At 30.3% G+C, this 14933-nt stretch overlaps 1 long non-coding RNA gene across 1 annotated transcript; it reads right to left on the bottom strand.

Moving 5' to 3' along the window:
- On the bottom strand, positions 1-5023 carry LOC147397263 (uncharacterized). Its single transcript, XR_015180251.1, has 3 exons — positions 4764-5023; positions 4334-4432; positions 1-3350 (listed from the first exon to the last, which is right to left on the bottom strand). It is a non-coding gene; the product is annotated as an uncharacterized LOC147397263 (long non-coding RNA).
- Between the last annotated feature and the right edge of the window lie 9910 nt (positions 5024-14933).

Raw genomic sequence — 14933 nt, 5'->3', positions numbered from 1 at the left:
ATATATATTTTAAACACAAGAACCTAAGGGCCCGTGTGGATACATGAGCCAAAAGTACTTAGATCATAAGTACTCCCAAAAGTACTTTTTAAAGTACTGTCTGAAATAGATGAATAATTATTGTGTGTTTGGATGCAAATTCTTATAAGTACTGTGAGAAATACTTTTAATAGAGTTTTGCCTTTGGGAACTATTCTGGATTTTGTTAAAATGATCAGAATGCCCTTATAAGTATCATTTACTATTTTTAACATTATAACTTAATAAATTATGCTCTAAAAAAAAATAAAAGTAAATATTATTTTTATCCATAAAAACTTATATAAACACCCAACAATTATAAACAAATAGAAGATATTGTGAGCAAATATATACAACCACTATGAAAAAATTTTCACCACATCAATGGATAGTAAATTTGTGTGTAATTATTTAGATCAATCTTGTAAAAAGAAACTTTCAACATTGGTTAGAACCCCCATAGACAAATCATTGAGTGAATAATTGGGGGAGCTAGAAATCCAAATCAAAATGCTACACTAAAATGTTACCACTACATCAATGGATAGTAATATAATATTATTCAATTGCATTTTTAAGGGTATGCTTGTAATTTTCAAAATATATGAGGAGCATATTTGTCCTAAATGTTACACCATAAAGCTACCACCACATCAATGATTAGTAATATAATATTATTGCAATTGCATTTTTAGGGTATGCTTGTTATTTTTAAAATTTATGAGGGACATACTTGTCCTAAATGTTACACCAAAAGGTTACCACCACATCAATGGATGGTAATATAATATTATTCTAATTACTTTTTCGAGGGCATGTTTATAATTTTCAATATTTATGAGGGGCATACTTGTCCCAATCATGTCATTTTAAAGGTGTTTTGTGGCTCCACGCAAGAGTAGTTTAGAAAAGTAGCACTATTGATACTTCATGAAAAAGCACAAAAATGACTCCACAGTAAAATAGTTCTCTCCAGGAGCTATTTATCCAAACACCCATAAAGTGCTTCTAACTCCCGCAAAGAGTCAGAAGCACTTAGAAAAGTCAATCCACACAGTCCTAAGATATTTTAAAGATTTTTTTCATCAAAAGAGATGTTTTGTTTAATGGGATTTTGGTTTTACTTCTCTCATGATATTTTGTCTTCTTGTTCAACCTTTTTACTTTTAGTTAGAAATTTTTTTTTTCCCTTTTTCATGTATTAATCTGCTTCGCATAAAGAACTCATCAACTCCACAAACATAGAACCTTTGGACATTTCAACGACATCTATGAGAATGGCCGTCCACTTTTCTGCTCCCTACTAACTTCCAAGCAATAAAGGTGCAACCACCAGGTCACATATGGGGTATCTTGTAAACAAGTACTGAGAACTCGTGGTTGGAATCGACTCGGTGACTCAGACCTATTTTGATATGTTTCTTACTACAAAAGCTGCGAGTAACTTAAAAGAGAGTTGCTATTGCCACACCAACTTTTACTAATGCCACACCAATTCCAATGTAAGAATTGCACAGTTGGTGTGGCAATAGTAACTCTCTAACTTAAATCATGATATTGAGGCTGAAAATGGCATGAGTCAGCTGAGTCAAGTTTTCAAATAAACTAACAAGTGCCAATAAATATTAAATGATCATGAATTTTTTAGATACTCTAGACATCCCAATTAATTATAAACATAGTTTGAAGACTTGAAAATGTGACTCAACTTTGATGTCCACCAAGTTTACGCAACTCATCAATATTCGTGAGTCTAATAAATATATATAAATATTTTAAATTAACTAATTTTAATTATTTTCAAATAATATACTTACGTTTTTTTTCTAAGATAACATTAAGTATAACCAAATAATTTGGTTAAGCTTTTTGCTTAGAGGGTGCACATTTCAAAGTTGACTCAATGAGTTGGTTCAAGTGAGTTTTAAGGTGTACTCAATGTGAAATTAAATCGAGTCAAGTCAACTCGTCAGAGTTTTGAGTTAGACCTATAATTAAGTTTTAAAATTATGGTTGCGTACCAACTCATTTTTTTAAGAAAGATTCTATTGGCACACCAACTTTTACTTTTAAAACACCAATCATTTTGAAGTAATTAATCTCAAGAAGAGATTGTTGTGTTATAAGTAAAAGTTGGTGTGTTAATGGAATCTCTCCTTTTTAAGAGAGATTTTATTATCACACCAACCTTTTCTATCGCACACCACTTAATATGATTAAAAAAAAAAAAATTCACACACATCATGGGATGCTCTTAATAAAAGTTGGTGTGGCAATAGATGCTCTCTTTCCTAACTAGGGTGTTGGGCCTTTTAGTGCCTAGCTAATCCTTGAGCTCAAGACCTCTGCTTCGTGAGATGTGGTCCAAAATCTAGACTAAACACTAAGGGTGCAACTTCCTTTAGTTCAACTTCAAACAGATGGCTTTGGCTGGTTTAATTCTATTTGGAATAAGTTGTGGTTTGGTTCTAGGTTAATAAAATGGAGAACTAATTAGTTCAGTTCAATTCTTGATTCAAAATTTGTATAGAATCGAAGAATCAAACCATACCAAATCAATAATCAAACACTTAATGTGGCTTACTACTTTTTAGGAGTTAGGACATAGACTAATATTTTTTTATATTGATAGATTAATGACTTATTATATAAAATCCCATCTTCATTTATTTATTTTTCCATTAAAAGTATGTTGCTTCCATGCAAGTTTATAGAATATGGATAATCCATGGAACTGAATCGTTGTTAGTTCGATTTGGTTTGATTTGGTTTGGTTTTATTGATAATTCAGTTGGGTTCTAATTCTTATTCAGTAGAACCGACCTATGTTGATTCAGTTCTAACTTGACCCGTTATTGAACCTAATTGCACCCTTACTAGACACCCCAATTAATTTTCAGTAATTATTAATTGAGGTGTTGTAAAAGGACGTTGGTGTGTTAATAACATTTACCTGAATCTAACCATGTGGTGTAAGCTGTTACTGTTGGATAACTAGAAAAATCAACTTTTCGTAATTTATAACATTTAAGAGAGAGAGAGAGAGAGAGAGAGGTGAAAAACCTTTTCACGTGTTGACAGTTCAACATGTGAAGAAAACACAGAAGACAACAAACAAGAAGAACAATCAACACATATCATATCGGATTGATTAAAGGGAAGAGGTGTTGTTCCAATGGTTTTGGTACCATGGATATACTCTGTTACCTCTACGTGGCTGTTTTTTATCAAATCTTTTTTGATTGGCCTCTATCTGTGACAATGCAAGATTCTCTTTTCTGTTGTATTAGAACCCACCACGTGTAAGTACATCACCACATTGATTGTACCTGATCATGAGAACACAAAAATTAAAAACAGGACTTTAATTATATATATAAAAGTCAATAAATAATGATAAATATATCTTCTCCTTCATGGGTTTCTTCCAACTTAAATTTCCTGTAAATCTGGAGAAAAAAATATTTTAATTTTGAGAAATTTCCATTTTCCTCTTACTAGATTTTCTTCTTGACATATAGGTTCACACAATTATCTTATAAAAAAAATTAAAATTAAAAACCCACATTATAAATGAAAATTAAACTCAATTTACTATTTTTTCCTTTTGGATTGGGTTCTTCTTGACATATGTATTAGCCAATTCTCTTACAAACAAATTTTGAAAAATTCAAAACCCACATTACAATTAAATTCAATATACCATTTATATAGATATTTAAAAATTATTTTTGTTTTTCCTTTTATTAGGTTTTGTTCTTGACACATACATTCAGCCAATTCTCTTACAAAGAAAGTTATAAATGAACATTAAAATCAGTCTAATATATTGTAACTTAAAGAGAATTTATGAGAATTGTCTTAAATGGCAAGAATTGCAAGAAGAAATGGACCTGGTTTAAAGAAAATGAAAAAAAAAAGATCTAATTATGTATTTAAGTTTCCATGTTTCTCTTATTGGGTTCTTCTTGACATCTATATCAGTCAATTATCTTATAAAAAAAATTGAAAATTCAAAACCCACATTACAATTAAACTCAGTATACCAATATATATAAAATTAAAAAAAAAAAAAAAAAAAAAAAATCTTTTACTGGGCTTTCTTCTTGACACATACATTCAGCCAATTCTCTTACAAAAAATTGAAAGTTAAATAAAAATTTGTAAATGAGCATTAAACTCAGTCAACTATATTGCAACATAAAGAGAATGATCTTAAATGGAAAGAATTATTGCAAGAAAAAATGGACCTAGTTTAAAGAAAATGAAAACAAGAAGATCTAATTATGTATTTAATAAATATGAAAATTACCATTGATGTGAATTGACATGTAGAATTGGAGGACTCAAGCTTAATTCTCCAACAATTAGTCACTTCTGTGAAAGACAACATCAAACTGCTCCCTCTGATCTACAAAGCATAAAAGAAGTTTGATTATTGTAAATTGCTATAAAGGAAAAAAAGATCTACTAGTTTTCACTATATATGAGATCGATTGATGGATCTAGCAAACAACATTAGTCCTAAGTGGCCATGTTGTCCCACAGCTTTCTTGATCTTCTACTATGAATCTAAGTGATTAAGAAAAGAAGTTCAAGAAAGCTGTGGAAAAGCATGACTTGGACTTGCAGAATTCTTCTCCTTCTCCTATTTCCCCTCAGTTCCAAGAGTTAATGAGTTTATAAGAGAGAGAGAGAGAGAGAGAGAGAGTAAAGGAGGTGAAATTAAGCCTTGCCCATACAATTTCTGGTGGACCACTCTAACAAACAATTCCTGCACCAGCTTTAGAGAGAGAGAGAGTTCACACAAGTGCACGTTACACCCAGCATACCCACTTTGGTAGTGAGTGCTCAGTGGGGTAGATGTGCAACACGAGATAGATGAACTTGAGAAAAAAAAAATAATAAATTTTAAATCAAAATCAAAATTAAAAAAAAACAAAAAAAAGAAAGAAAAAAAAAAACTTAAAAACATCCCATCCCCATCACATGCAACCATGTGATCAGGATCCCTTAATTTTTTATTGGGAATTAAAGGTGTAAGTGTGTAAGGGATGGGGTGGTTTATGGTCCCCAACCCATGTATTGTACCTCTATGTCACCCCTTAAAACATTTAAAAAAGACAATGACAACAATTATAAGATGGTGCACCACTCCACCATATCTTTTATTTATCATAATAGTAGATGAAAGATCATCATCGATCATGTGTTTTGAAAGATCTACAAGAAAGAGGAAGATCGAGATGAACAAGGGTCAAGTAACTAAAAGAGGATATCTACATACATGTAATAACATAAGACATGTGTTATAGATGGACCTAGCCCTCATCATGTAGTGCTTGTGGGGCACCTGAGTTAATGTCAAATGTAGTCCAAGTTAAATATTTTTCAACGAGTCTTAGGAATTCCTTCAACTCACATAGGTACTTACATAAGAAAATTTGTATTACTTATATTCTAAGCGATTTTGATGATTTGGAAAGAGCTGATTATAAATGAAACTTCTTCTTTAAATAAAATTGGGGATGTACATTTTTTTTTTTATAAATATTTATCATCAATTCATATTCTATAATCTTCTTAGAAATTTTTAATGGTGTAGAAGGCTATATACAACTATTATGGATATGAGAGCATTATAAAGAATCTAATTTATTCTTTCAGAATTGTATATTTAGATTATTTTATTTTATTTAGAATACTCTAGAGCAGGCTATACTCTAAAACGTTTTTATATTTAAAAAAATCTAATTTCCTCATTATTTGGTGAATGGATTTTTGTCATTGATCGGACAACGGGACCATGACAAATGGATGTATATATATATATATATATATATATATATATATATATAGTAGAATTAAATAAAGGAATATGATGTGAGATTTTTCCCTATTCAAAATCATTTCACATGAACAATAATTTCTTTAATCACACTGAAACAAGATCTTTAGTCATTCATATCTCAAGAATTCCTATCGAGAGTGTATGTTGTACCATTGATAAATTACTGAGCAATTAAAAAATCCACAGAACCATATATGTTCAATAACCTACATATTGTGAATCGGCTTGATTCATCTTTTCTTTAATCTGTTAAGTCACTCCGACTCTATGTTAATTTGATACAGCTAGGACTTGTAATGATTGATGAAGATCATTTTCTTTCCATAAAAACCCTTTCCATGATTTTCAGAATTTCAGTATTTTTTGTGTGTATCGATTCACTATAACAAGGATGTCGTCTCATTTAAATAAATGACAGTAGATGACCCAAAATTTCTCATTTGGTAGAATTTCTATCCATTAAGATTTTCAACTAAAACCTAGTGAGGATTCTTTTAGAATTCTAACCTAATAAGGAATCCATAATTATGGACTTCCCGTATTCGTAGAATCCATAAATAAAAAATATTAAGAAGTAGAGGCTAATTAATGGACCATCCAAAACCATGGAACAGAGATTTGTTGTTTTGAATTTTATGTGCTAAGTTGATGAATCAATGGCTTACCTTGTATTGAAAACATAGGAGTGGTTGGTAAGTGGAGAGAAAATTTGGAGAAATTTTTTGAGTAGTTAAGTGCAAGGATTTTACTTTCTCAATACACGTGGCAGCATATCATTTGTTCATCAATTAACACATAAGATTTGAAACAACAAATCTTTGTTCAAAAATGTGGTCTAACTAGGTGATGGCGGGATTTAAACTCAGGTCTGTAGTATCATCACCCAAATTTTTTACCAATTAAGCTAATTGGCACCTACAACATATGATTCATTTAGTTGACGTCCAAAAGAATCTTTAGGGATAAAGATTCAAAGGTGATGATTAAGCTTATATCATTCTTATGTATGATAAACCATGCATGTTGTCATTTTGGATGCTAAAATTGTTCACATCATCTTAGTCACACATGCCTCACTTTGATATATGCCTCTTCATCTTTTTTAAAGCTAGCATCCAATGTTTCAAACTCCCCTAGATAGATTCTAGAATACTAATAAATTGAGTTGTCTAAAACTATCTTTACAATTCCTCATTGAAGATATAAGATAAAGAATTGTGTTTCTTCTAATCAAGGCACACGGTACCTTTTATAAGTGAAGGAAAAACGACCCATTCACGTATAACCTAGATCTTTTAAATAAGGCTTTGATATTGGTGATAATGATAGTCGAGGACATATTATTTGAGTTTTTGGTTACCAACCATTATTTTTTATAGGTAACTTGCATTTGAACTCACAACCTCAAAGTTATTTTTCTAATCTGACCTTAGATTTGCTATGATTCTCACATTTCTGATGTGGAGGTGCACAAATAATTGTAGATACTTTTTAATCATATCTCGAGGAAAGACATATATGATTATGTGTGCATTCCCACATAAGAAATGTTAGAATCGCAATAAATCCCAATGACACCTCGGCACAACTCTTATTTTTTTTAAGAGTCGTGCTGGGGTGACATAGGATTTACTGTGATTCTCACAATTCTAACATGGAGATGTGTACATAATCATACATATTTTTATTCGTATCCCGAGGAAAGCATTTACGATTATGTGCACATCCCACGTCAAAATTGTTAGAATCGCAATAAATACCCTATGTCACCTTAGCATTAGTGTTTTTTTAATAATAAATAATTTAAATACAAGAAGACTCTATCAAACATCTTAAATGTTAGATAATAAAAAATTGATGTGGACCCAGAAATTAAAAAGTAAAAATGATTATGGAATTTGGTAATTAAATTTTTGGAGGTGGAGACCGCCCGCATTTCTTGTTGTGGTGGAGGGATCCACTTTTCACAACTCGGCCGGTTATTAAATGTTCACAAGGCCCACCATTGTCAGTCCACCTCAGCACCGCCTGTTATATTCAGTTTGTTTTTGGATGGTAGGGTGCAAGTGGACGAATTTAAAGTTAGTAATTGCATCGCATTATATATGGCTACTGAACTATCTACTTTGCCTAGCTATCACCGTTGGATTGAATCAATCTTGTGGTTGTCAATGGCTCGGATCAGACCAAAGTCCAATCCATTTCAATTTGATAACTTCATATATGGATTGAAGATTTATGCTTTTATAAGAAGGGGGCGGTTCAAGGGCCATATGTAAAAATATATGAAAAAATAATGATTTTTCAAAATATGGGTTAGAGGTTTTGAATTGAGCTGATTTTTTGCGAGGATGGTCGCTATGATGAGAAGATCATCCTCACAAAAAATCAGCTCAATCTGAAACTTCTAAATCCATCAAAAGTGATTTACAAATTATTGACAAAAATTAGAAAAAAATCGACGGTCCACATTCTAAATCACTTTTAATGGGGTTAGAAGTTTCAGATTGGACTGATTTTTTTTTTTTCAGATAATCTTCCCATCATAGAGATCATCCTCACAAAAAATCAGCTCAATCCAAAACTTCTAACCCATATTTTGAAAATTTATTAATGTTACATTGTTTGTACATATGTCTTCTCATATGTCCCTTGAACCTGACCCATTATAAGAATCCATAACCTATCATATTGGTACTAGATCAACCCTGTCCCAATCCAATAAGGGTCTAATTAGATAAAATGTAAGAAACTATACAAATTATTATATTATATTAGAATTTGTTGGTGCCTACATTGTCAATCTCTTTGGGGTAAAAGGGATGAAAGAGAAAAGTAAATAAAATTATAGAAACATAATAAAGTTGGAAGGACATTAATAAAAAGAGGGAGAAGACGAAAGAGAATAAAGTTGGAAATGTATTATTGAAAAGTAAAAAAGAGAAAATTTTAATAAAATTAAAATTATTGCACAAGATTTGCGAGGGGATTAACTCCCAACCCCCATTTATATAGAAGATAAAAACATTGTGATGAGAAATATAAGGCCTGTTTGGATACCAGGAGCAGAACTACTCTTCCAAAGAACAGGAGCTGAAGTACTCTATGGAGGAGCTGGAAAAGTAATTATGTGCAGAAATGGCGTTTGGCAATCAACTGGCAGAAGTACTTTTGTGCTAGAAGTTTGTTTGGGAACCATACTGACTTCTCATGACTTCTAGAAAAAAGATTAGAATACCCTTATATTATATCAGTTATTGTTTTTTATCTTTTAGTGTCATAATATGCCTTCAAACTATATTGTTTTTGACATTTTAACTATAAATATTAATATATAATATAATATTTTAAATATTAAATATTAATATAATATGTTTAAATCCATTATACTTAAAAATTTTAAAAAAAATTGACTGACTGTTTTTGACATAATATGACATAATATTAAAAAAAAATTTTGACAGACTGTCTTTTAGTGTCATAAGATGCCTTCAAACTATACTGTTTTTTACATTTTAACTATAAATATTAATATAATAATATAATAAATATTAATATAATATAATATAAATAAATATTAATATAATATAATATATATTTTAAATATTAAATATTAATATAATGTGTTTAAATCCATTATATTCAAAATTAAAAAAAAAAATTGACAGACTGTCTTTTAGTGTCATAATATGCCTTCAAACTATACTGTTTTTTACATTTTAACTATAAATATTAATATAATATAATATAATATAATATAATAAATATTAATATAATATAATATAATATTTTAAATATTAATATTAATATAATGTGTTTAACTATAAATATTAATATAATATAATATTTTAAATATTAAATATTAATATAATGTGTTTAAATCTATTATACTCAAAATTTAAAAAAAAAAATTAATATTAATAAATGTTTCTTTTGTTTGATTTAAGGGCAAATGAATTAGAAATATTTTCATAGAAAATTAATAAAGTTAGGGGTATTTTGGTAAAACGAACCGTTAGATTTTGACTCCCCGCAAGAAGAGTTTTGAGAAATAGGTTTTCTTGACTTCTTCATAAAGAGTAATTTCTTTCTCTTGCGCGGAGTAACTCTTCGAAAGAGTAGTTCATACAAACGCATCCAAATGACTTCTAACTCCCCGCAAGAGTCAGAAGTAGCCAAGGAGTCATATCCAAACGCCTACATAGTGTTTTATTGTATAGATACTGGAGTTCACCGTGTGGATATCCTCTTTAGGGGGTTAAGGGGGTAAAAGAATGAAAAATAATAAAATTGGAGGTATATCATTAAATAAATTTTGGGGGTTAAAAGGGTGAAAGAGGAAAAGAGTAGTTAATTAAAAGGGTATTATTGAAAAGAACAGAGGAAGGAATAGAAGAGGGAAATAAAGGAAGGACAATAAAGTAAAGCCCATACAAAGGAATCGATAGAACATTTATCTCTCATAATTGTAGTAAATAGGAATCCTACAATTGTGTTTTATTATATAGATTTTGTTTAGATTTTTATATCAATTCTGATTGGATCCAATTCAAACTTGATCTAGTTGTTATTGGATTGGATTTGAATCCCAATATTAAGATATGATATTAACCTAACTAGAGATTGGTTCCAAATCGAATCTGATCCTCATCAAATTGGTTCCAGAGAGGAAGCACCTTTAAATGGTGGTGGTTCATCGTATCATGGTATCATTTGTATGATCGACAATCCATCTAATCAATGGTCCTACAAAAGGATCGGCTTAATTTGATAATCCTAACTATATATTAAAATCATAAACCCTTCGATTACTACCATCAAGCAAGATACGATGGGAACCTACATTTGTTAGTCTAAAGTTTGCATGATAAAACTATTGAAACTTTGATACAAATGTCTAAATCGAAAATTTTACTTAGACATCTTCACAAATGCTTGACTGGCTCGATGAATGTTTTGGCTCACCCTTATGAGGTTATGCACACACCAAAATTAGCCCAGTTGGTGATTCTCGTCGTTGGATTTGAACTTTTTTTTATTATTATATATAACCAGGTATCCTAGTAGACAATGGACTGGGCTCGTATCTAGCCTTTGCCCAATCCAATAACCATGGTCTTGTCAAAAGACTAATTGTGGGGCACGTGCAACGCCATCACATCAAATGCACCAGTAAAGTGAGGGTGTGCCCTCATGGGTGGCCCCTAAGGAATTAATGCTTATACTGGGTATTGAACTCACGACCTATGAGCATTACCTGCTTATCGGTCCGAAATTGCCATTGATCCAACCCCTCAAGGTTTTGAATAAAAGATGATAAAAGATGAAGAATGGATAGGAATCAATAATCAAGCTGATTTTTGGTGTGTGGATTACTAATGGTGTGGCATCTTGTTCGAAAATGTCTGCATCAATCTTTTGATACATGTATCTACACAATGTGTTTTATAACTCAAAAACTAGATTCGACTTGGATATCTAATGAGTTGAGTGAACACAATGACTCACAAATCTCCATTAAATTGAATTAACTTGGAGACTTGTGAGTTGAATAAAATTATATTAATATTATGAATATTTTAAAAAACAAATATAAAAAATAAAAAATATTTTTTGTTCTCCACAAAATTTATTTTATATAACCAAATATCTTAGTTAAAATTTTGAAGTTACTCGGTACATTTTTTTAGTTAACTTGGAACTTTGGTTCCGTTGAGTTTGGTGCCAAATCATTACAAAGTCCAATCGAGTTGATAGTGATCTATAGAACTTGATTGCTCGAGTCAACTTGATTAGAATTTGTAGTGACTTGGGCCCAAACTCGGTGGAATCAACTTGCCAAGTCAACTTGAAAATGCATTTAATAAGGTCAAAATTATAATCTAGTTATTTGGTTACATATAAAGTATTTTGTAGAGAAAATATTATATTTTAAATGTTAAAAATATATTTTAATTTTTATAAAACTAATATAATTTTATTTGACTCATTTGAGTCCACTTTGGATTTTCAAGTTGATACTATTTGATGTGGTCTAACTATTTTAGACCTTACATCAGTCACTTACACATTCCAAATCAGTTGGATGATGATCATCATCCTATCATTATCATCGTTGCATTATAAGAAGGTAAGATGAATAATTTTAGGAAGAAAAACTAAAGATTATGTTGCCATTAGATCATTTTCTTTAATCTATAAGAGAAGACCAAGGTCAAGGGGTATTAATTAATTTTAAAATATATGGATACGTCAAATAATCACTCAAACGTGAAAGGGCCAATCAACACTTGGTTCGTAGAGTTTTAAAGTTATTGTCAAGTTTAAATATACAAATACTTACTATAAAAAAAAAAAAAAATAACTTGGTCAAGTTTACATTTTGACTTCGAGTCAACTCATCTAGTTGATTCAAACGAATTTCAATACCGAGTCAACTTAAAATTCATTGGAACAACTCGACTTGCTCGAGTTATATGGACTCGGTGAGTTTTAAGACTATGGTCTGATTTAAACCAACATGCGTCATCTGTACTTTATCAACCAACTCTATTTTATTATTTTACCACGAGATTACGTAGGCCCGGGATGGATCACGTGACGTCACTGTTCGGTTACTTCGTTATGTCGCTTTTGCAAGTTGGGATTCTCTCTCTTCTCTTTTTCTCTCTCTTGAGTCCCTATCACCGCGTCCTACGTTATCACGTGGAAGATGTATACAACATAAATCTCCCTAGTTATTTCTCAAATATGAGAAGATGGCAACTCTGTCTTCGTGAATCCTCTGTCTTACACGTGGCACATAATGATGTAATTATGATTAGTAAACGAGAGGGCCCACTTTGTGATCGGTTGGGTCCAGCAAATGAGTGTATCAGTCTCAGTTAATTGGATCATTTGAGATTTGGATCCTCCGTAAATATGTCGGTCCGACCTAGGCCTTTAGGATCTCATTAGCAATATGGGTCTAGTTTGGATCTAATGAGGGTCGACCTGGTTTTGACTATTGAGAACGTTGGATTAGGATTAATCCGGACTTGACCCAAACCAGGTGTGGGAGCAAAAGATATTGATAAGCGTGATGGACTATGGAAAACGGATGCATTGAAATGGGTAAGTTTAACAATTACGAAATTTGAAGGGTGATTTAGAAGAACCCTTCACATTTGGTGAATATTTGAGATGTACTTGTATCTTCAAATTAAATAACTCATCCCCTTAACAAAGGACATAGTATTAAATTTTGGCATATTTCAACGAATATTTTTATTTTCAGAAGTTCTGACACAAAATTTAGTGTGCTTGGTAACACTTCTAAAGTCTGAATGGAGGTGGTCTACCTTTAAAATTCAGACTTCAGAAGCTCTATTGCTGTTTGTTTCGATTCAGATTTCAAAATTCAGAAATTTTGGTTTAGTGATGGGGGGATACTGGATGAAATTTAAGAATTCAGAATTTATTTTTTATTCCTAAAATAACATCATTAAAACACTGATTTCTATCACTTATCCCTTATTTATACAAATCCTAAAATCCTTATTTTTAATTTTTCTACATTTACTTTCTCTTTTACCTCTAATTCCTCTACAACAGTGCTGTCAAGATCTTTCTCCTTTCTCTCATTTTGTGTTCAAAAATCCTATATTTTTCACTTCGAAATTAACATAGTAAGATCTTTATTTATCTTTGATCTACTATTTTCATCCATTAATGGACATCTATTTTGATTATATGTTTATAATTTAAAATTCTCTACAATTTTTTTAATGTATGCAGTTTAGGTTTTATTGATTTGGGTGTTTCAAGAAAAAACAATTGAGATTATTAGAGCAGTCATCTTGGCCTTTGATGATTTTTAAAATTATAAGATACTAGTTAATAGCTCAGAATTATATTTTCTAGGAATAGCTCAGAATTATCTATTCCATGAATCATGAAGAGGTGATTAGGTAGTTCACATCTCAATCCAATTGGGTAGTGCTTGCATGTTATTGTATCTTTTATTATGTTTTTCTATTGATAGTTTATTAGAATTACAAAAAGATAATATTGTCAAAATGATCATTATGTTTTAAAATTTTGTTTGTAACTAGAAACTTTTAAAAATGACAAACAAACAATTTTTTCAGAATCAAATTTCAGATTTTAGATTTCAGAAAACAGAAACTAGACTTCAAACTTCAGAAATGTTACCAAACATACCAAATCTATAGTTTCTTTTTTGTATATATTTCGATAGAAATCACTATTCATTTCGTGAAATATTTTGATGAATAGTGAATTTTGATTGAAATATCAAAATTTAGATACAAAATGCAATATTTCGACAAAAATATTTCGAGGAATGGTAAATTTTGATTGAAATATTCTTTAAAAAAAAAAAAACTATAATTACTTTTAGAAAGAACTTGTAAATTTCATAAAATAATTACAAATAAATTATTGCATATGACATTTATATGTTAGTATAATTGAATTATGAATAGCTAGTTAACTGATTCATCTTATTTTAATGTATACATATTAGTACGTTTATATAAACATGCACACAATCAACAATGTTTTAATTAGTTGAATATATTAATAATTTATTCATACATATTAATAAAAATAAAAAATATAATAACATATATGAATGCAATACTTAATAGTTTATTCATTTCAATGTTTTACACATTATATTCATTCATTTCTAAAAATTGTACTAATTTTCAGATTGATCAAAATATTTTCATTTCTAGACTAATTGAAATAGACACCAAAATCAAAATTTAATACCTTGGCAAGAGACTTGTCTGAGAGACTAACTAACAATGACTTAAATACCATTAACTTCAACATTTTGCGAAAATACCCTTGTGTTTTTTTCCCAAAATCCCTTCATCTTCAACCTTTGGTGTAATTTCCAATTTTTTTTTTTTTAATTTATTCCATTTTGACTTCAATTGGTTGCCTCAAACCCTTGATTCTACCCTTGTTCTTATGGTATACATGTTGAAGGAGGTAGCAAATTATGAAGTTGAAGACAAGGGTTCTTTAGTTTTTACTTTTTTAATACTAT

This window comes from Akebia trifoliata, chromosome 8, assembly GCF_017979445.1.
Source record: "Akebia trifoliata isolate Shusen 1 chromosome 8, ASM1797944v1, whole genome shotgun sequence".
Lineage (NCBI taxonomy): Eukaryota > Viridiplantae > Streptophyta > Magnoliopsida > Ranunculales > Lardizabalaceae > Akebia > Akebia trifoliata.
The sequence above is the reverse complement of the archived record's forward strand: the minus strand, read 5'-3'. Positions and strand labels throughout refer to the sequence as shown.